The sequence below is a fragment of the Cupressus sempervirens genome, chromosome 2 (assembly GCF_028749045.1).
Source record: "Cupressus sempervirens isolate cs-2001-9-10 chromosome 2, ASM2874904v1, whole genome shotgun sequence".
Classification (NCBI taxonomy): domain Eukaryota; kingdom Viridiplantae; phylum Streptophyta; class Pinopsida; order Cupressales; family Cupressaceae; genus Cupressus; species Cupressus sempervirens.
This window is the reverse complement of record NC_143119.1, coordinates 177,806,298-177,828,849: the sequence shown is the minus strand read 5'-3', so window position 1 is coordinate 177,828,849 and position 22,552 is coordinate 177,806,298. Positions and strand designations below refer to the sequence as shown.

Below are 22,552 nucleotides of genomic sequence, written 5' to 3'. Positions count from 1 at the left end.
TTAGATACATACAATACAAATTAGAGTCTTGCAATTCAAAGTTGATTATAATTTTTTAATCTATATAGGTTTAAATGACATTGCATACACACACAAAAATGGACTAGACATTGGATGGACTAGGAAATCAAAGCAACTTATTTACAAATTTACAGTACTTGAAACTTATTTGAAAATACAAAGGTGCTCTTGTTTGGCATAGAAGAGGCTTGAACATTAATTTTTCGTCCTTTCACTCTCTTGCCTAATTGTCAAGGTGCTTGTTGATTACCAAATATATTGTATTAAATATGGAGACCAAATAAAATGTCTCGTTTGTGTTAGTTAATAAATTCTTTTACACCAAAATATGGCGTACCTATCTCACGCTAAGGTGTGATTACTAGTTAAAGGAGTTCAACAATTGGAAAAATACATATTGTGTAATGACTATATTTATATTTGTAACAATATCCTTTCAAAACTATTACAACATTTAGAGGATAATATTGTTTAATATATACAATTCAATGAGTACATTTTTTTCTTAATATGAAACTCTCTTTGAAAAGTATTTATTTTTATATAGAGATTAACTCTTCAAAATATCCTAATTTATAAAAAGATTGTAATGTAGGAAAAAAATTTAGAGTTTTTTTAAATATAAGTAGAATGTAATAATTGTAAGATAATTACATTGGTAAATGTTACAAAACAAATTGATATCTATTGAATGCTACAAAACCAATAATGGGGATCTTTTTATATTTTTATTTTTTAATGTTATTAATCATTTTTTTGTTCTTTTAGTTGTTGATTAGTCTATATTTACACTACTATCAAGACATTCATAAAGAATACTAGAATATTTGCCAAAGTACAAACATTTTTTAGGGATAAATATTGGTGCAAGAAGATAACAGCTATCAAGCAATACTTTTGAAATGTAGAAAGATTCAAGAATAACCAAAAGCCAAAACCTTACCTTTAAGATCTTAACTCATCTATTGAGATACACTAAAAATATTAGTGGAATATGACTTACAATTTAGGAGTTCTATGTGCATGAAGTTAGCCTAGGTGACTAATAAGTCACCTCCCCTATATTATATCTGATATCTTTTAGAATCTCATAAAGAAAAACTTACCACCACACTTATTTTTTCTTCAAAATATATTTAAAATACATTGACTTATGTTCAATTTTTCAAACGTATGATATTTATAAATATGAATAGTTTACTAGTAGTTGATAAAAATGCAAATAAATTAATCACACGAAGCTTAAAACTTGTGTATTAGTAATATAAAAGGTTCTATTGGATGAGCTAATTCAAACATCAAATTTTTTTATTTACGAGCAATTTCCCAAGAATATTTCTTGGTTATTCAACTAAAAGAAAAGCCTATAAATGTTATAGCTAGCACTTGCACTCAAAGGAGCAAGGGGTATGCCGATAGTCTCTACATATATTTTTACCAAATATTCAACATGAAAGGTATATAAACAAAGAAAAAATAAATTAAACATTGTTAAATTGATATAAAAAATTTATAAATATCATAATATAATCAATTTTATTCAATATAAACACATTTTAATACACATTAGATACAATATAAATCTAGTAAACACCATCAGTAATAACTGACATTGGATATATATTAATATGCATCAATTAGAGAAAATTGCATCGCATCACCACAAGGGACATGTTTTCATCATGCTTATTACACAAAAAAATTATACATTAGGGAAAGATGATATTGAATTTCTTAAATGTATCCAATTAAAATTCATTGAAGTAAATATACATAGAGTTGTATATATATTGAGGGAAAGTATAAATTAGATCGCATCACCACAAGGGGCATCTTTTCACCATACCTATTGCACAACAACTATATACATTAGGGAAAGATGATATTGAATTTCTTAAATGCAACCAAGTAAAAAATAAATGAATTTAACATTCATAGAGTTACATACATTAAGGGAATTATGATACTTTGTACCTCTCCACTCTATAGTGAGAGTTGTTGCAATCACAATTCTTCCTTAATTTTGATTTATGTATTGTGAGTTCCCATGAAATGGATAGTGGTATTTTTCTATGATTAACCAAGGTTATAGGTTTAATAGGTAAAAATTTTGGGGGCTTGCAACCTAATGTATACAAAATTTCTACCACCTTTCCAATTAGTCCATTTACCAAGCCTATTTGAATCCAAAGGTTTGTCGTTAACATTGTTTATTGGCCCTTACATAGCAAGAGTTCTTTTGGAAGTCAATAAAAATCAATATTGGTTTTTGGTTGAAGGTGTGTTTTTACTACAATACTAAGTGCAATAGGACGATTGAGTAATTTCAGCATTTTTTTATTATTGTGTAGCCCAACAAAAAATTTTGTAGAGTAACGGTGAATTGACTGGTGAAATTCATTTTTTTTTTAAATAGTATTTTTTTTGTATGTTGCATTAGTAATTTCCGATCATGTTTATTTGATTATGCATTGTGCATGTTTTTTAACATGTGACAAAAAGGAATTTGTATTTGAGTGTCACCTTATTAACGAAATATGGTAGTCAATGTGATAACCATTGTGAATAGCTCACAAAGGTATTTAGCATTTGAGTGTGATGAATAGATTGGTTTATCCATGACAAGGGGTGGTTGGGCTAAGTCACCAACAAGAATTATAGATGTACCTCCAAAGAACATGTGTTGTTGATGGGGGAAAGCTTATCACAATCTACTATCTATTTTAAAAAGAAGTTATGGTCCTAGAAGCTAAACTCATAAATAAGGAGGTCTTTCACATCTCTTATCTCTTCTTGAAAGAATAATAGAGATTGTCTGCATAGTGGGTACACACCTAGAAGGTAGGTGGTAGGTTCATCAAAAGAAACAACCCAAAGTGTTCCTGTATGATCCTCTAGTTTTAGCTATAATATATACCTATAAATACAATCTAAAAATATGTATTTTCACTTTGAAGAAGTCCATGTTTCATCAACATTTGGATCAATTTTTTTTTACATTTTTTACCATTCAAGTGAAGGGGGCAAGATGGATAGTAAACTGAATTTATTTTTATGAATTGAATCATTTTCTTTACAATGTAGTGAAAAGGTTGGGAGACATTCATAGATTGTTCCTCAATTTCAGCTATTATTTTTCTTGGGAGTTTTAATGGCACATCTATAGCTTGTGTCAATAATAATAAAATATCCTTCCTATTTAGAACAAACCATAACCTTAGTTTTGTTTCCTCTTCTATGTGTGGGTTTATGAAGAGTTAAGTACTAGCCAATGTGCTTATGATCTTCCCATTTTATTTAGTAGCTTTTCTAGATTTAACTCCAAGAACAAAAACATCATGCAAATGGTATAGTTCTTGGAGTTCTGTACCCTCATTCCGAGTGGGTCATCCCCATAAGGTTACATTTATAGTAGATGAAGACATATCCATCAATTTGTCACTCCTAAGAACTTATGTATCATCATACCTGTGTATTGTGGTATATGGATCCACACAAAAAAACTATTCCAATTACATCAACAAGGGAATAATTTAGGGTGAAAGAAAATTAATGTATTGGAATTGTGAGGTCATCATCTATGAGAGAAACCTTTGAATTGTCTTCTAGACAAATTTAAAGTTAGCTATTAAGTTTATTGTAGAACCTATTTGATGTCTTGATAGTACAACCTTCTATGGTATATATACATCCCACTTGTATATTTAAGTAATGAAGATCTACAATCTTGTCGAAGCAAGTGATGTATACCTCAATTTTCTCACATTCTATAATATCAAAGAAAAAGACTTCTCCTTCTCCATTTTATGTCTTAAATCGGTGAATCTCCTTTTTCATGGTAACATGTCCTTATATAATCCACCTTGTTTGATATGGATTCAAGTTTTGAATTGGAGTAATAGTAGGGTTGATTTCTTTATTCTTTAAAGATGATGTTTTCATAGGCCTCATGATTTCAAAAGGGAGTTGTGAAGCATCATCCCTTTTAAAGACATTTGTTGATATAGAACCTAACTCTATTTCATGTAATTCCAAGCTTTGTTCATTGCATACATAGATGGGCTCACCAATAATATCATGATGCAAGCAAGTGATGCTAATTTCAAAAACAATAATTCACTTACAAGAGTATATTGAGTTCAAGTATTATATATCGTAACATATCACAAAAGGTGTAGAAAATTGCTTGATTTTTTTATTAGAAGTAGACATTATTGGATAAGATTATAGAAGAACCTACATAGATTTGCAAACAATAGGGTAACTATACCCATTAACTAACACCATGGGCCCCTTTATGATTTATCTCAAGCCTAGATAATCAGTATATTTCTTTGGAATTGTTAGTTTTTATTTAAAAACTTCACCAGAGAGGTCCATTCTGTATCGTGGTGTCACTTTGCAATTATTAGATGTATTACAATTATCATCTTGCAAATTTATGACAATAGGATGCATTATTTATTTTAAATTCAGCACATCATACTATGTTTGTTATTGTTTTCATATATGCACACTAGAGATTCATCTTTATATCTAATTAGGAATGCCAAACCTTTTTCTTGGTATGTCAATAAATTGTAGATTTAGGCATCCACAAAAAATAATATTGTGTGAAGAATACCTTATTGTGCATTTTTTTATAGAATTTAATACTAGTTATTTTTGTTTGGAAGGCACTTGTGCATGCAAAAAAAGATATATAACCGAGATATTTTTTAAGATGAGGAGAGCAATTGTATTAATAAAATAGAGAACTTGGTGGAACACAAACATGGTGGTTAATACAAAGGAAAAATTCAAGATGATAAAAATATGACATTGACAAAACAAATCGAATTATGATAAAAAAATATAAAGAGAAGATGATGAAAGGTTACAATGGTAATGAAAATCAAAATGGAAGATCTTTTACATGATCAATTCACAATTCATATTTTTCTAGTAATATGAAGGTGCTAATAAACCAACTATATATATTACAAATAATATATTAAATTAATGTAGAAGTACAACTATATTTTATAAATTATCTTACATTCAATTCTCTATAGTAATACGAAGATACTAGTAATCTATGCAGTCTCATAAAATACTTGAAAATTACTTTGGAAAAGAAACCTCCTTTCTATTTCAAGCGAAGTGAATCTAAATCTCTAGCTTGACAATACTCCAAAATAAAATAAGATTTTCCCACTCTTTCGCAATGCAAATAGAAGTAAAATATTTAAAATTCAAAGTATAATCTATTATGATATGCATAGATATTGTAGTATATCCATCATAATAAAAAATTCAATTATTGTAGGATCATCACATTTCAATAACTTCTGCAAATACAAGTGAACCCATTTGGAAGTTATCACTTCCTCATGATGTTCATAGGGGGTTAGGCCTATTAAAACACATAGTCATGATGCATATTCATTAATAATATTCAGCTTGTCTACTACAATTTTTTGATCACCACAGAATCCATCTCAACATGGTTTCCTCCCTCTAAATAAATATGATTGAGTTCGCTAAAGGTTGACTCAATCATATCCTCTATTTTCTCACCCTCTTTCAAGGTTACATGAAATGTCGGCCTCCCTTTGAATCTCAATCTCTCTTTTTTTTTTGGCAAGAACATTCTTAGAGGAAAAGATCAAGGTATATAGCTCATATTTCTTGAATAAGACTACTATAATACCGAAGGATTACAATTTTACATAATAAGCTCATTTCAATATAACATAGATCTAACTTAAATCTATATTTTCAACATATTTTTCTTATTAATGCAGCATATAATAATCTATAGTGACCAATTTCACTTATATCCTTTACAAATTATTTACAAAATATATTTGACTTTATGTATAATCACCACACACACACACACACACACACACACACAGAGATATATATATATATACATATATATACATATATATATATATGTATATATATATATATGTGTATAGATATGTATATATATATATATATGTATATATGTATGTGTGTATATATATATGTATGTACATATATATATGTATATATGTATGTATGTATATACATATACATACAAATATATACATATATATATACATACATATATATACATATATATATATATATATACATATATATACATACATACATACATACATACATACACACACACACACACACACACACACACACACACACACACACACACACACACACACACATGTACGTATGTACACACACACGCACACAAACACACACATATATATGTATGTATCATCTTTTTCTATATTACTCAAAATATTTAATATTCAATATATTGAAATGACATCATAAGAATCAAATAATATAGACATATGTGAGAGTGGACTTGTCCTTGAACCAAAAGACCAAACTATCGATGTCAATAAAAGAACTCAAATTATAGTACACAAGAGATAGTTAATACCTTCTCATTAATATCAAAGGGAGCACTGAACAAATTTCCAATGATCTCCCCCTCAACATTACCCAAGGGTCTGAAGATTTGAACTAGTGACCAAGCTCTAATACTACTTGTTAGAGTGGGGTTGTTGTTGTACCAAAAGATCAATCTATCAATGCCCAATACAACCACTCAACTTGTAGTACACAGGAGGCGATTAAGCCCTTGTTATGAATCTTGAGGGGAGTGCTAAATAAATTTCCAGCAACATATGTATACTTACCTTGGCCCACAAGAACTATGTATTTGGTCTACATCTCTTGTCATTGGTCAAATCCATCCTATTATTCCTAACACCTTTAACATTATGGTTTAAACTATATTTTATAGCCCCTTTGGCCAACTAATAAATGTAGCCTCTAAAATGGCTTACACGAAAAAGATGTAAAAATATGTCCCTTAAGTTATCTCCAATATCAAGGTCCCTCTAAGTAATGGCCTCCTCACATATGGTTTTTGTATTAATTCTTTACTTTTTCCATAGTGCTAGTAGCATTACCATTTCACCTTTTGATTCTCATATCCCTTGGACCATGTGATTTTTCTAAATTATTATATCATTTTTGTCAATATAGCCTATGAGAATGACAATTGAGAATGTTATCGCTAAGGTCATTGTAGTGAGGCACAGTGTTTAGATGCATAATCCTCATCAATTATATTTGCCTCCAATACTTATTTAAGTCCATATATATATATATATATATAGTTTAGATTGCATGTTATGACTAAATGTATGTATATTAGTATGTGAGAATGATAGGGATCTCATTTCTCTACATTTATTATACTACTTATGTTTTAATCTTGCTATCATTTTATCTTCTTAAACATCTCATACAATGTGACACCTCATTTTTTATTTGGTTGGTCTATGATCCTATCTCAATTATTGATGGATGTTGTTTAATGTTGATGCCCAACCACTCTTATATGTCTATCACATATTAGAGTATAAGTTCCATCGATATAAGGAAGGATCCCCAATCAAACTCTCTATACACAATTCTTATTATGGTAGTAGTATTGACTTTTCAAAATCTAGTTTGATGATCTTTGTCTTCATGTATTATCAAGCCATTGATTAGATAAATGGATGTTTGCATTGCAATGTTTGTTCCCATTATTGCTGGTAATGGTTTTCTTTTAATCTTCTAGTTAGTTGTATCCTCTAACCCCCCTTTTTGTAGCATCTCTTATTTTTATGTTTGACCTCTATTATATCTTCATGAGATCTTTAGCGTTGAAGCCTTGCTGGTTGTCAAAATATCCTCTCTTTTTTTTTGTATTTTTTATTAAATCATTAGAATGTTCTCCGCTTGTCTAGTCCATAGCCTATTTTTTGATTGTAAGCCTAACTATTACATACCTAGTTTCTAAAAGGCCAACTATTATATGCCAAATTTCTAAAATTTGAAACTATCTATCATGCCTTTGCCACTTGCTCTGATACCATGTTGAATTTTTGGATCACTGCAAATGTACTAAGCATTGCCATGTATTTGGTATGGATTTTCAAAATATCAATGACCTCTTATTTTAATTAAGAATAAGCCATGAAGACACATGTCCCATGAATGAGACATGTTGATTCATTAATTAGACAATTAATATAATAAACATTTAATCATTGCTATATATATAAATGAGGCCTTGGGTTTGAATCTACTCACTTAATAAATAATAATAATTAATCACAACACATGATAATTAATCGTGGCTCTAGCCTCTTATCGATCCAAAAAAAAAAAAAAAACTTATATTATATATATAATAGGCTCATCTCAATAACTATTTATTGAAATAGGTGCTTCAAGATCGATATCTTTTAGAGGGATGTATAAAGATATCTAAGCTAGTTTTTTTTTTTTTTTGACATATATTGACAAAGATTGACTAAGATGAAGAAACATTTATGCAAAATTTTAATATCTTCCTAGCATTGAGCCTTATTTTGTTGAAATTTAATAAGCTAGCAAAATCTACCATAACTAGTGATCTATAGCTTCTTTTATCCAACTAAAATTTTCCATACAAAAATATTCATTGTCACAAAATTCATACATCTCAAACTCATAGGAGTCAACCCCTAATATAATAATACTTGGTATAAACCATATGAAGGTTAAATGAACAATACATCAACAGTTTGGTAGAATAATAAAACCAAACTGAAATAAGAAATAAAGAATGATAAAAATTTGACTATAATTTCTAATAAAATTTTAACAAAACTTACTAGAAGAATTCAAACTATATCTTCTAATTGATGTCAATAAATAGTAATATAGAGACAATATTCTATAATATATTATTCTAAAGAAAAAAAAAATCATAATTTTCTTTTTGAATATGTCTACTAAATTTTTTTAAAATAATTGGAATACAAATACTTGTGTTGTGGTTTCACAATGCATGCTCCATTTCACCTAGAAATAGGGACCCCCCTAGTATATTTTTTAGCTTTCTAGATCCCTAGTCTAGGGTCTAAGTCTTTTTAGAGTTTTACCTGGTGTTCTAATTTAGTTTGGTTCTCTACCAAAAAACCCATTTTGTCAAGAACTAGAGATTTTGAGGGAAAAAAGGTAAAAATTTATGAAGATGGTTGCACTAGCGTAGTTAGTGCACCTAGTGCACCCTTCAAGGTGTACTAGTGCACTAAGTCCACTAGTGGGAGAACAATCCTAGGACTCCTTCCCTCCTCCTATCTCATTTTTTCTTCAAAGTCTTTGATGAGTGCACCTCTGCATAATTTGAGGTGTGCTTCATCCTTTCAAACCTGCACACACAAGACACAAACATCTTAAAGCAACCAAAAAAGGTGCACACCTTCTTTTGGCACAAACTTAATAAAAAAATTAACAAACTAAATTTAAAACTAAATAAATTTTTCACCTAAGTGAAAGGTGCTCATGTGCTCACCTATCTAAGGTGTGCACATGCACACATTTCAAAGGAAAAACACTCCCCATAGTATTATAAGGGTAGGAACATAGCACACCCCAAAAGGTGCACTATGTGCTCACCCTTTTTTAATAGTTTACACATTGCAAGGGTGCACACTTAATGCACCCCAAAAGGTGCACTATGTTTGTACTCCTTGTGTTGAATTTTTTCACTATAAGGGCTTGCACCTAGCACACACCACAAGGTGCACTATGTGTATACCCTTAGTTGTGTTATATATTCTAGAGGGAAAGGCTATATATTCTAAAGGGAAAGGCACACCAAGAATACCCTTAAGGTGCACAAGGTGTGCCATTTTTTTTTTTTGTTAGAGTTAGAAAATAGGTTTTTAAGTGTTTTTGTAAGTTTTACATTTTGGGTCATTTTATTTAACCTTCTAGACTAATGGATGTCTTATTTGGGAAGATTAATTGGCTTCCTCCATGTCATTCCTCACTGAAAAGATGGCTCTAAAGCTAGTAGTCTTCAAATTTTAAAGGTGTTCCATTGAAGTCATGCTTCCAAGATGAATATTCAAAAATTTGAGATACCGAGCTAGGCCATATTGACTAGAATGCATTCATGGTGCTATGCAACAAGCCAAATGAAAGGCCTCCTATGGTATTTGCACTTATCAAATTATGACTAGTAAATGCAGCGTCACACCCAATTTTAGTATAGTCTTCTAAGTTGATAATGGCATTGATAGAAAACTATGTTTTATGGAGAGAGTTGTAAAAAGCATAACTAGAAAGATCATCCTGGATCTGAGGCCTAAGAATATAGAGAAAGTATTCCATCTTACAAGAGAAGATTAGTACATTAGGTTAACATATCATTACGCAAAAAGGTGGTATAGAGAGCATGGAGAGGAAACATCATAAATTAAACAATCCTCATATCTAATCAATAAGATTCCTCTTGGAAAAAGGTGGGCAAAGTAGATATGACAAGGGGCTACAGAAGAGATGATATCGGACATTCTATAGTGCTCCTAAGTAAAGTCATGAGATTAGCAGCAATAGGACACTTGAATAAATGGATGGTACACTTCATTGAGGGCATCAGAACACCAAGAATGTTGATTGATTGGGCTTCAATTATCAGTGAGAATTTAGATGAGCAATTGGTGGTGGTCAAGAAAAACCAAAGGTTCTATATGACATTCTATTTGGTATATCTATTATCCACAAGAGCAACTAATTATCCGAGGTGGTTCAAAAAGGGCAACTTGCAAGATGTTAATGCATGGCCTTGTATGGTATACCCTAATTGGTGAGGAAAATGCTAGGAGTACCAAATAGTGAATGATGCCTTCATTTTCACAATCATCTGGTTCATTGAGGGAGATTATGTGAAAAGTATCTTAGAAGAGGCTATGAAAAAGATTACACAATAGATGCCTATTACATCCAATTCAAGGCATTCTCCTATTTGAGTGTAGTGGGTATGACTGTGAATCCAAAGAAGCTCCCTAGGTATCCATGTGATAGACTCATATTGTTGGAGATTGCATGAAAACTCTTGTTTGCATATGAGAGAGTAAGGAAGCACATAATAAGACTTGGCTATGGCCCATCACTCTAGATTTTTTTGGTGTTAAATAGAAGCAATATTTTGTGACCCTTGATTTTAAATGGGATTAGTATCCCTTAGGGGATTATAACTCTCCTCATCCCTATTTTGATTACATTGGTAGAGTTTAGTACTTGGTGGGGAAACAATTTCAACATGAAGATGCCATAGAGGATCATTGGATGAATGTAGTGGATGACTACACAATTTAAATAAGGGATTGTTGTACAATGACTCTCTATTTGGCAGGCAATGTCTTAAAATGAAGATCAAATTAAAAATAGTGTAGTAATACACTAAAGAGGTCTTAGATCACTTGTATAATAGAGATAAGATTTAAATGATTGAGCTATCATGAATGTAGAGGTTGATAGAGAAGAAATCATAGATATCGATCATAAGTTGAGGCATGTCATCTAGTTAACCAAGGATTGGATCAAGAGACCATTCAAGCTAGATCCAATTCCATAGGCTATAGTTTTCCAAGCTATAGCCCACCCAGTGAAAGGTAGAGAGGTGAAGTTGACAATGCCAACATTCATAGCTCAATCTCGAGTAAGACAAAAATAGTGCATCAGATTGCTAAAGAAGTTGGATACTTTACAACACATAAGGGTGAAAACAAAATGAAAAGAACTTCCCTCAGTGAGATGAGCCTAAAGAAGAGGCAACTAAGGCACCAAAACACCAAGGGGTAGAGAATGTAGAAGGGGTAGAAAGTGTAGAAGTCATCTAGACTCAAGATAATCCACTAGTGCCACCTCTAGAACAAGGGCAAGGAGCTGAAGTAGAGGCATAGGAATTGTGTCCACCTACACAAGAGGAAGAAGCCTCCTCATTAGCTCCCAAGAAAAGAAAGATGAAAACTCTGATTGAAAGGACAAGTAGAAAAAATGTGATAAGAAAGGTTATTCCTTTTCCATCTATCCCAGAATTTATTCCAAAAGAGGAAGAAGAGGATGATGAAGATGAAGAGGATAACCTTCCCCTAAGTCAAAGGACTCATCTTGCTAGGGCTAAAAAGGTATAGTGGAGAAGAAGCTCCACTATAACACCACCATCCATTCCTACACAACCTATTTAGGCTACAACTATGGGGGATGAGTTAACACAATGTATTGATGAGAAAGAAGACCAAGGGAATGATGTCTTTAAGATGGTAGATTTTGATTCCATGCTTGTAGGAACTGATCTAATAGGGGACAAGATAAGGGATACCCCAAAAAGTCAACCTCCACCAGAAGATTGGAGTCAATTGCCACCTTACCTGCAAGGATCTTTAATTTCTTCACCATCATCAAGTCAAGAGTTATCTTTCTTAGATAAAGATTTGGTTACTCCTCTCCCTCCTAATAATGAAGAATAGGTGTAAGCTAAATAGGAAGAAGATACACAACAAATACCCACTAATGAAGTATTAGAAAGAGGACTAAATATATGAGGAACCCCAATAGACTTCCCAAGATACAAATGTGAGGACTCTAGACTCAACAAACATAGAGATGCCAAATGTTGATCTCTCACAAAAGGACAAGACTCTAGATAGGAGTGACAATGGAAAAGGCCTAGCAATACAAGCTCATTCTTCATCTAAGGATAAATCTTAGATGGAAGATACTCCAAGATGGTCGAGAAAAGAGGTGATGGTTAGACATAAAAGGTAGTTGTATTGTATTGAGGAAGAAGGAATGATAGAAATAATTGAAGCTCTTAAGCAACCTGAGCCACTTGTAGGTGATGCATGAACATTGGCCTTTGTTATGAGTTATCAAAATCAAGACTTGTTTTCCCATGTTTCCATTCCTCCTCTACATGTAGATATTGAAGATTTTACTCCAAAAGATTATCAAATCGAGGAGGTCTTGCTTGGAAAGCCCACTATGGATACTACAAAATTGATGATCACTATGGGAATCAAAGAAGTGTTTAGGCACTTAGAACATGATGTGTCTTAATTGTTAAACCTCTAGAAGCAAAATTAAATCCTAAGAGGTTTTTTAAATGAAGTAGTTTGTCTGTTGGGCCCTAAAAATCCCAAGGAAACTTTAAATGTGGCACTTGATAAGAGGGATAAGGAGACTATACAATTAGATCCATTTTTCAAGGTTTGTTAGCAATGGCAAGAAAGTTTTAAAGAGAAAGGTGTGTTGATCATACAAGTAAATCTTAAACTACTACACCACATGCAAAATAATGCAGATAAGTTGGTTGCTTTATTGAGCTAGGATTTTGGGCTAATGGATGAAGTGCATAACTAGGGTAAAGACTTCCAAGCATTATAGTTAATGTCAGAGGTATCAAATGTTGATGGATGTATATACTATAGATGAGTTAGATAAGATAGATGATCGGATAAAAAAGATTGTAGATGGTTATAAAGTAATAGGAACATTACATGCAAATATTCATAAGCTCAAGAATCAAACCCAAGAGAAAGTTTTGCAAGCAGAGAGATATTACATCGATGCTTGTTTGGAAATTTTTGAAGATAATTCAAGGGATAAAATTATGGTTATGAAAGTAGTTGTTGAGCTATTCTCGAAGACTTTTGAAGAAGCTTCTACTGATGAAGATATGAGACAAGAATTTAAGACCAAAGATGCATTGCTAGAACTAGATGGGGAATTGGAAGATTTTGTAGAGACTTGCATAGAGATAGACAACTATCGAAAAAAGGTAAATGATGAATAAGATTCTTTAGATGATGGAGATTAGAGAGAAATTCAAGAGCAAATACCTAGACATAGCTCTGATGTGAAGGGGAAAAAAATCCAAAAGCTAGAATTTTAGTTTTGACACTTGTTAAAATTTTGCATTTTTTGGACATATATTCCAAGGTGCACTTCTCCCAAGGTGTTCTTATCTCAAGGTATACTTCTGCAAAGGTGCACCAAATTTTTTTGAAGAAGTTAGAGGTGCATTGAATATTAACTGCTAGTTCCAAATTTAGACCTTTTTGTGCATTCTGATGACAGTTTAGCTCCTACCAACATCTAGAGAAGGTTGAGCTTCTATTTTTGGTATCTCAAGAGACTCCTACATCATCTAATGGCTTTCTTCTTCTTATTTTCTCATTATTTCTTTGTTTTAAGACATGTAAAGGCTCATGTACCTATTAAATGATATAAATAAGGGTGGAGTCCTACTTAGCACAAGTTAGAGAGTCAGTTTGTACATAAATAGATTTTTTTAATTAGTTTATAAGGATATATTTGCATGGAGGAATCTCTCACTCTCAACACAAATTAAGGAGACAATTTCCTATAAATTGAGGAATTAAACATGTATCCCAAGCCATTATTTTGATTCAATAATAAATGCTATTGGTTCTCTCATTCAGAGTTTAGTTATTCTTGCTTGAGTGTGTTATATTTTGTGAATGTATGTTCATGGAGTGTAATAGAGCCAATAGTTTTGTTGCATTATTTTGATTGAGAAATCTTTTAATTCTGGTGTTTTCTATGTGTTTACAAATTTCACTAACATACTTAGTTGGAGAAGAGATCTCCCTATTGTTCCTACATAGCTTTTTGTCTCCCATGAGCACCATTTTTGTGGCCTTGCAATTTGATGAAAAGTGAAATATCTTATAGTTATTGAATCCCAATTGACAATTGCATCAGTGGAATTAAGAAAGTGTTACCCTATGCTTATATCAATTAGGGATTTACTTTCTCAAGTCATTTTCTTAAACTTCTTGTTACCCTATCTTCATTGTTCACTTTTACAAACACTTGGTTGATTTAGGAATTCTTATAGTTGCATAGTTAAAACTGCATTCATAAAAAATTAAAAAAAATAGAAAAATATATTTCTTTTTGTGTGATCACTTTTTTTGAGATAGCAAGTAGATTCAACATCTTATCTTAATTTTTTTAGAACCAACAAAGCCCTCCTTGTAAATACTCACATTTATCTTCTACTAAGTGGATTTTAGTAGGTCACAAGATCACCTAGAACCTTGAAGTTGATCCCAGATCTACTTTTCAAGAGACGGTTTTGAAAGGATTGTTGTCTTTAAGCATCATGCAAAATGATAGCTCCATAGAAGTGGCACTAGAAGGAGGGACCTAACCATTTAGAATAGAAGAAAAAAACTTGAAATTTCATTTTTTAAAGTTTTTTACAAGTTTAGAAATTTTTTTGAATTGTCATGGTTTGGATGTGTGCAATGTTCCAAGGTGCACCATATTTTTGAGAGTGTGCTTTTGCAAAGGTGCGCTTTTTCCAGAATTGATGCAAATTAGAAGATCCTAATTTGTCATCTCCATTTTAGTGATCTCTAAGATCTTCACCTGGTATGCATGAATTCCTTGAACTTACCCACTTTTGCAAGCCTCAAAGTGACAAATAATTCCCTTGAATTCTACCAATTCCATTCAACATTTCATCATCTTCCTCAATTCTACCTCCACAACAACCACTTATTATTCCACCAAATCCTCCAATGGCCTTTTTCATAGATGATGTAGACTCACCAATCAACTTGATAGTTGTACTCAAAGACCTTCTTAAAAATCCTAAGAATTTTTTCCCAAGGTTCATTTATGGAGAGATGAGAACTGTTGAAGATCACATCAAGGTATTCAACAAAATTTGCAACTAAAAGTATATTGCTAACAATAATGTGGTTCTTCACTTATTCCCTTACTCTTTAGGAGAGTTGTCTTTAATTGGTACTTTAATTTTCCGCCAAGATGTGTTGGAGACTAAGATGCTTTTGAAAAATTATTCTTGGAACAATTCAAAACTTTCATCAACCTAGCTATGATACATCATCAATTCATATGAATCAAAAGGGATGCAACTGAGATGGTTTCACACTTCAACCATCACTTACATATGGCATATTGCAAGCTAGAAGTGTCATACACTATACCATTTGAAGCTATGATTTAGATTTATCTAAATGCCATGGACCATCTTACTTCTATTTTCCTAAGAAGCCTTCCTATAGAAAATATTGACACATTAGAAAAAGTCTTCTCAAAAGTAATTACCTTTAAGATTTAGGACAAGCCTTATGAAGGAGGATTGATGCTTCCATCTCAAGCAATTACAATGATGCCAACATATCCTATTGGAGCATCTGTGATGCCTAGACAATTTATACCAATGAATTCAGTTCTATTATAGTAGACACCTACTCTGCAAATCCTAGCTATAACATATCTAGGATATGAACCTCCAAAACATAATTTCTTTGAGCAAAAGGCAATAACTTTTGTTGAAGAAAACAATAGTTTTGCCTCTGAATTTGGTCCGATGAAGAATACCATGTCTCAAATGAGTAATGAGCTAACTTTCTTGAGTTTGTCACAAGGAAAAAATAACAACTTTCAAAGAAACAATGCTGGTCCTTACAAGAACAATAATTGTAGTCAAAACTACAATAGGAATTTTAGTGCAAACAATAATGATAGGTACAACAAAGCAGGAAACAATAATGGAGGAAATAATTTCAATCCTCCTGATCACAACAATAGTTTCCAAAAATAGAATTGACAATGGAACAGTCGTATGAACAATGGAAGCATTCCTGCATATAACAATAAAAATAATGCTCAGTATGTGGACATCAATTAGTATGACAATGGTCAAAATTCACCTAACAATGATGGTTCATTTTACAATGGAAATCAAGATGTGAATCTAAATTCACAAGAAAAATATAATGTGCCTCCCATGCAATTTATTGCTATGCTACTAGAATCTTATGATTTTACATATAACATAGAAATGGAACAACTAGCCAACAAAGAATTCTCTTTTCTATTCAATCAAGAACTAGATATGCAACCAGAAGAGATGCTTGCTTTTTGAAATGACAATCAAAATATTTACAATCTATGAAGTAAAAAAGAACTTATGATAGATGGAATTCCTCCAACATTAGAACTAACTCCTCCCAATCTAAGAGTGAGTAACAATTTGGTACCATTTAAGCCTTTGTATGGAGGACAAAACGATTAGAATCAAGGAAATGTGCCTACAATCTTGAAAAATCTTGCTTGGTCTACTTAAACTTTTAGTGTGGTGGAAGATTTGAAATGAACAAAGGCCAACATGTCCATGTTTGACATGCTACAAAACTATCCTCATTAGTGAGAAGCAGTGATAAAAACTATTGATCATACAAAGGTACCCCATAATACAAATACTATTCCTCAAAAGAAAATATCTCAAAAAGTCAATGCTTCAAAGGTAATGCCAACTATGTTTAACGACAAGGTTGAGGTTCCCCCATTTTTGCTTGGCATAAAAATATATGGGAAGAATCTTCACAATTGTCTAATTGATTTAGGAGCTTCTTGTAATGTTGTGCCACTATCAATAGCACAAAGGTTGGGAGTCACTCCTCAGCCTTCTAGTTAAATAGTGATACAACTGGATAAAATGGAAGTAAAAGTCATTAGTGTGTTAAAAGATGTTCAGATATAACTGACAATTGAAACCCAAATTCAAGACATCATTGATGTACATGTGGTTGAGATTCTTGAGACATACAAATTGCTACTAAGAAGAGAATGTGAAAAATGCCTAAGGGGATGGTTTTCTACAAATTTTACTCAATTATGGTTACCATGGAAAGGGTTGAATAATTAGATCATGATAGATGTGCAGCCCAAGTTAAAAACAATGAAATATAGTATACAATGCACTAAATGAGGTTGCATTTTTATAATCAAATTTGAGCTCTTACAAAGTAATGGCTTTTGATACAACTTCAAGTAAAATATCAGATGATCAAGATAGAAGATCCATGATTTAATTCCCAAAGCAAGAGATCACAATATAGTTCATAGACAACATGGTGGCCAACTTACAATGTTTAGGAGAAGAAGTCGACCCCAGTATTCAACTTCTACCAAGATTCTACAGATTGCATAAAGTTAGTCACTTAGAATTTGAATGTTCACATTGCCAAGAAGTAGTTGCTAAAGTATTAACATAGATAATGGAAATAAAGAGTGATAACATTCCAAAAGATGATCCCACAAAAAGTCAAAATTCTACAAATATATCTAAATCTGTGGAAAAAAGTTGAAAATGAAATTGAATATCTAAATGCATCATACAATGATACCTCTTAAGATGGTGGAGGTTTGTCTTCTCCTCCATGAGGAATGATCAAAGTCCAAAGAAGGAGACAATATGTAAAAGGAAAAGGATGGAATTCAATAGTCATTCATCCTAATCCTAAAGTGGACAAAATCACAAAATTAATTGGGGAAATTTAGGACAAACAAAGAAAACATATGCCCCCAGTATCAAGGACTAATAATGGAAAATCATCAGGTCCACCCCACGAAAGACTACAGTGGATCCCCAAGAAACAATCCTTTCAAGCCCAAGTAAAGAAAAAGATAAGGATGAATAAGCATAAATCTAGGTAGCCCAAAGAAAATCCTATTTGGATACTCTACTTTGATGGTTCCAACTGCAAATTAGGAGCTGACACATGTATTAAGCTAATCAACCCAAAAGGTAAATCTTTCTACACAACATATCAATTACAGTTTAGATGTACTAATAATGTTACAAAGTATGAAGTGTTAATTTGAGGAGTTCTTTTTGCACTAGAGAAAGGAATCATAACTCTCATAATCATGGGATATTCTTAGTTAGTGATAAGACAAGTGAAATTGGTATACTCTTGCAATGATAGGAGGTTTCTTGCTTATAGAAAAAGAGTATGGGATCTAATGGATGATTTTGAAGGTTTGAACATAAAGTCCATTCCAAGGAGGAAAAACATGGTAGTAGATGCCCTCACCATCTCTACTAGCACATTACAACCAGCTGAGAGAGAAAAATTGAAAATATTTTTAGTAGAGTTGGTTGCTGCCCTATCCATCTAGGACAATATTACAAACTTCCAAGTATTTCAAGATGATTAACATATACTTGAATTTATCATGTGAAATGCCCACTTTAAAGGAAAAGAGATTGATAAAACTATAGATGTAAAACATAAGGATGATGAATGTAAAGATGAATATGGGATCCTAAACTTTGAAGACCAACACTATCCCTAAGCGATGCTTGAGTTGGAGCGTACATTTTTATTCGTAATGAATCAATAGTTAACAAAATAATGGTAAAAGAAAATGGGATTGAGGAATGCAATTGATATAATATGGGTACCGATGGAGATCCTAAAATGGTAAGGGTTAGAAAGGCATGTAATGCTCAGGAAAGGGAAGATATGCTAAAATTGCTTACAGAATACAATGATGTCATTTCTTTGAGCTATGAAGAGCCTAAATCATATGATCTTGAAATCATTACGCGTGACATTCTATTGAAACTAGATGCCAAACCCTTCCATCAAAGGTAAAGACCTATTAATCCCATTATTGAACCCTTGATAATGAAGGAATTCAAGAAACTAATGAATCCTATGATTATCTTTCCCATTTTCCATTCTACATGGGTGGCTAACTTGGTTCCTATGCTGAAAAAGACTAGAGAGATTTGTCTTTGTGTAGATTTTCATAATTTGAACCTAGTGTCTCAAAAGGATAACTATCCTTTGCCCTCACTAGATGAAGTCCTGCAAATTTTTAATAGTTCCAAGATGATGTCTTTCTTGTATGGGTACTTAGGATATAAATAGGTAATTCTTGATAAAGAGGATAGGCTAAAGATGGCCTTCTTGACCTAATTGGGAACTTTTTCTTACCGAAGAATGCCTTTTGGCCTGATTAATGTAGGGGCTATATTTCAATGAGCCATGGAAGAATCTTTTAAGGGATTAATAAGCAAGTGTATAGTCATCTACATGGATGACTTAAGTATCTTTTCAAAGGATCAAAGCACTCACATTGCTTATTTAAGAGAAGTATTCAATTGATGTCGTAAATATGGCATATCACTCAATCCCAAGAAATGTTTGTTTGGGATTACTAAAGGAAAGCTCCTAGGTCACATCATATTTGAAGCTAGAATCTCTATTGATCATGATAGAATTGAGGCCATTCTGAAGTTGCAACCTCCTCACAGTTGAAAAGAACTTAAGTGTTTCTTTGGGAAGATAAATTTTGTGTGAAAGTTTACAAGTAGATTTGTAGAGATAATTCGACTGCCTAATGATTTACTCAAAAAGGGAGCAAAAATAGAATGGGTTTTGGAGATTAAGAAATCATTTGAGAATATCAAAGTGGCCATTTCCATAGCCCTAGTACTAGTGAGTTTAGATTATGGACTACCTTTCAAAATATATTCTTTTGCTTTAGAACATTCATGTGTTGGAATTCTTACATAGAATAAGGAAAGAGAAGATGAAAGGCCCATTTCTTTTATGAGTTACCCTCTAAAAAATGTTGAGTTGAATTACTCTAACCTCAATAAAAAATCTTTTTATTTAACCTAAGCAACAAAGAAATTTTGCCATTATATACTACGGAGTAAGGTATATGTGATTGTGCTTAATCGTGTTGTTAAGACATTACTGATGCAAAATGAACTAGGTGAAAGGCAAGGAAAATGGATGGAAATCCTTCAAGAATTTGATTTAGAGATTCAACCCATGAAGATGGCAAGAGGCTAAGGATTACAAAAAATGATACGTAATAACTAGATCGATGATGAAAATAAATTTAGATTTGTGTAGACACTTAAAATTGTCCCAAACACTATATTAATTCATTTAATATTTCCTTTGACATTATAATTAATTAGTTATTAATTAATTATGGTTGTTATATTCCTCTACTTATTTAATTAAATAGGTTCATTTCCCTAATGTATTTAAACTTAATTTAAATGCATCTGCTTTAATGTATTAAATTTATTTAATACATAGTGCTCCATATATCCCCTTTTAAATAAATTTTAATTTATTTAATTCCCTCCACTTTATTAAATTCTTTAATCCTATGATTAAGTTAAATTTTATTTAATATAATCCTAATCCCATCCTAAAACCTAATCTAAACCCATCACTCTCATCTTTCTAAGCCTATCCATTAATTAATCCCACCTCATTATCCTAATCCTCTTTTAATCACCTCTTTAGCAACTAAGTGGTTGCTCACACATGTGTGAAAAACATAAGGCTTAAGAAGCCTCCTTTCATTAAACTCTCAAAAATGGTAGTTTTACACCTTCGTCCACCACTTCTTTCCCCAAGGTTTCTCACACATGTGTGAGTACACCTTGAGCCTCTTAACTTTAAAGGCTTTTTTTGACTTTTACATGACTTTTCCTTTAGCCCATGTTTCTCCCTTGTGGCACCTATTTGGATGCCATATAGATGCCACTCCCTAAGGCCCCTCTCAAACCCATAAATAGAGCCCTCGTCTCAAGCCTTTTTTTGTCTACCTCATTTGCATTGTTACCATGCTAGTATAGTTCTAGAGCTTTTAGAGATTTTATGCATTATTACTAACCTTTGGTAGTTGCTAGTTCATTTTCATTTGCATTGTTAACATTTTTTTCTTGCATCCACATTCAACTTTCTTGAGTGTTTTAAACATGGTTGTATCCATAGCCATTGTTGGAAACACTCTCTTCGTATCTAGTTAGTTCATGCACTTTGCATTTCATTCTTAGACACATATTGGGATTCAATAGTTGTGTTTGGGAGAGCACGTTCACATCCCTCCAATCTAAAACATGCCAGCAAGACCTCTTATGGGAACCCTTGTTGAGCTACTTTGACATTGCATGAGGACATTTCCTTTCGGTTGCATTGAGTTGTAAAATTCAAGCATAGTGTTACTTGTATTTTTCTTTGTTTCAGATATTTGATATACATGTGCAAGTAATGTTTACTTGTTTATGTGTGCTCTTGATAGGTTAGGTTTTCTTGCATACAATTTGATGGTGAAATAGAGGTGGAAGATCAGAAGAAGATTATATTATCTCAAGGTGATATTGACCAAGTTATAATAATAGATGTTTGGTACTAGTTTATTTTTTACTATCTTATACAAAATTAGTATCCTAATTCGATGAATAGTTCACAATGTAGGGGACTCAAAATGAAGTGTGAATCTTACATGTTACATGATAGAAAATTATACAAAGGGAACTATGAAGGGATTTAGCTAAAGTGCTTGGGACATGAAGAAGTAAAAGAAGTTTTGTGACAATTTTATGATAGGTATGGTATAGGACATGGTTTAGCAGAGGATATGACCCATATGATTTTAAGATTAGGTTATTTCTAGCCTACAATCTTCAAAGATACTTTTGAACATGTGTATACTTGCCACATTTTTCAAAATAGTGCTAATAGAGAAAGACATCCTACAATGCCACTACAACTAGTGTTTGAGGTACACACCCTTGCAAAGTGGGGGTTGGATTTCATTGGTCCAATGAACCCACCATTATCAAATAGACATACCTTTTTTCTTATAGCTATTGATTACCGTATGCACCAGGAAGAACTGGAGACTTTTAGAAATTGCATGACAAAGGTGGTTATATTTTTTTTTGAAGAACACATTGTTACCATATTTGGGATGTCATTCTTTCTAGTGTGCAATAATGGACCAGCTTTTGCATCAATATTCCTTACTCAAT

General features: G+C 32.2%; 1 pseudogene; it reads right to left on the bottom strand.

Moving 5' to 3' along the window:
- Positions 1-9,261: 9,261 nt before the first annotated feature.
- The window catches only part of LOC149571645 (putative glucose-6-phosphate 1-epimerase), a 38,078-nt pseudogene continuing 24,787 nt past the window's right edge, over positions 9,262-22,552 (bottom strand).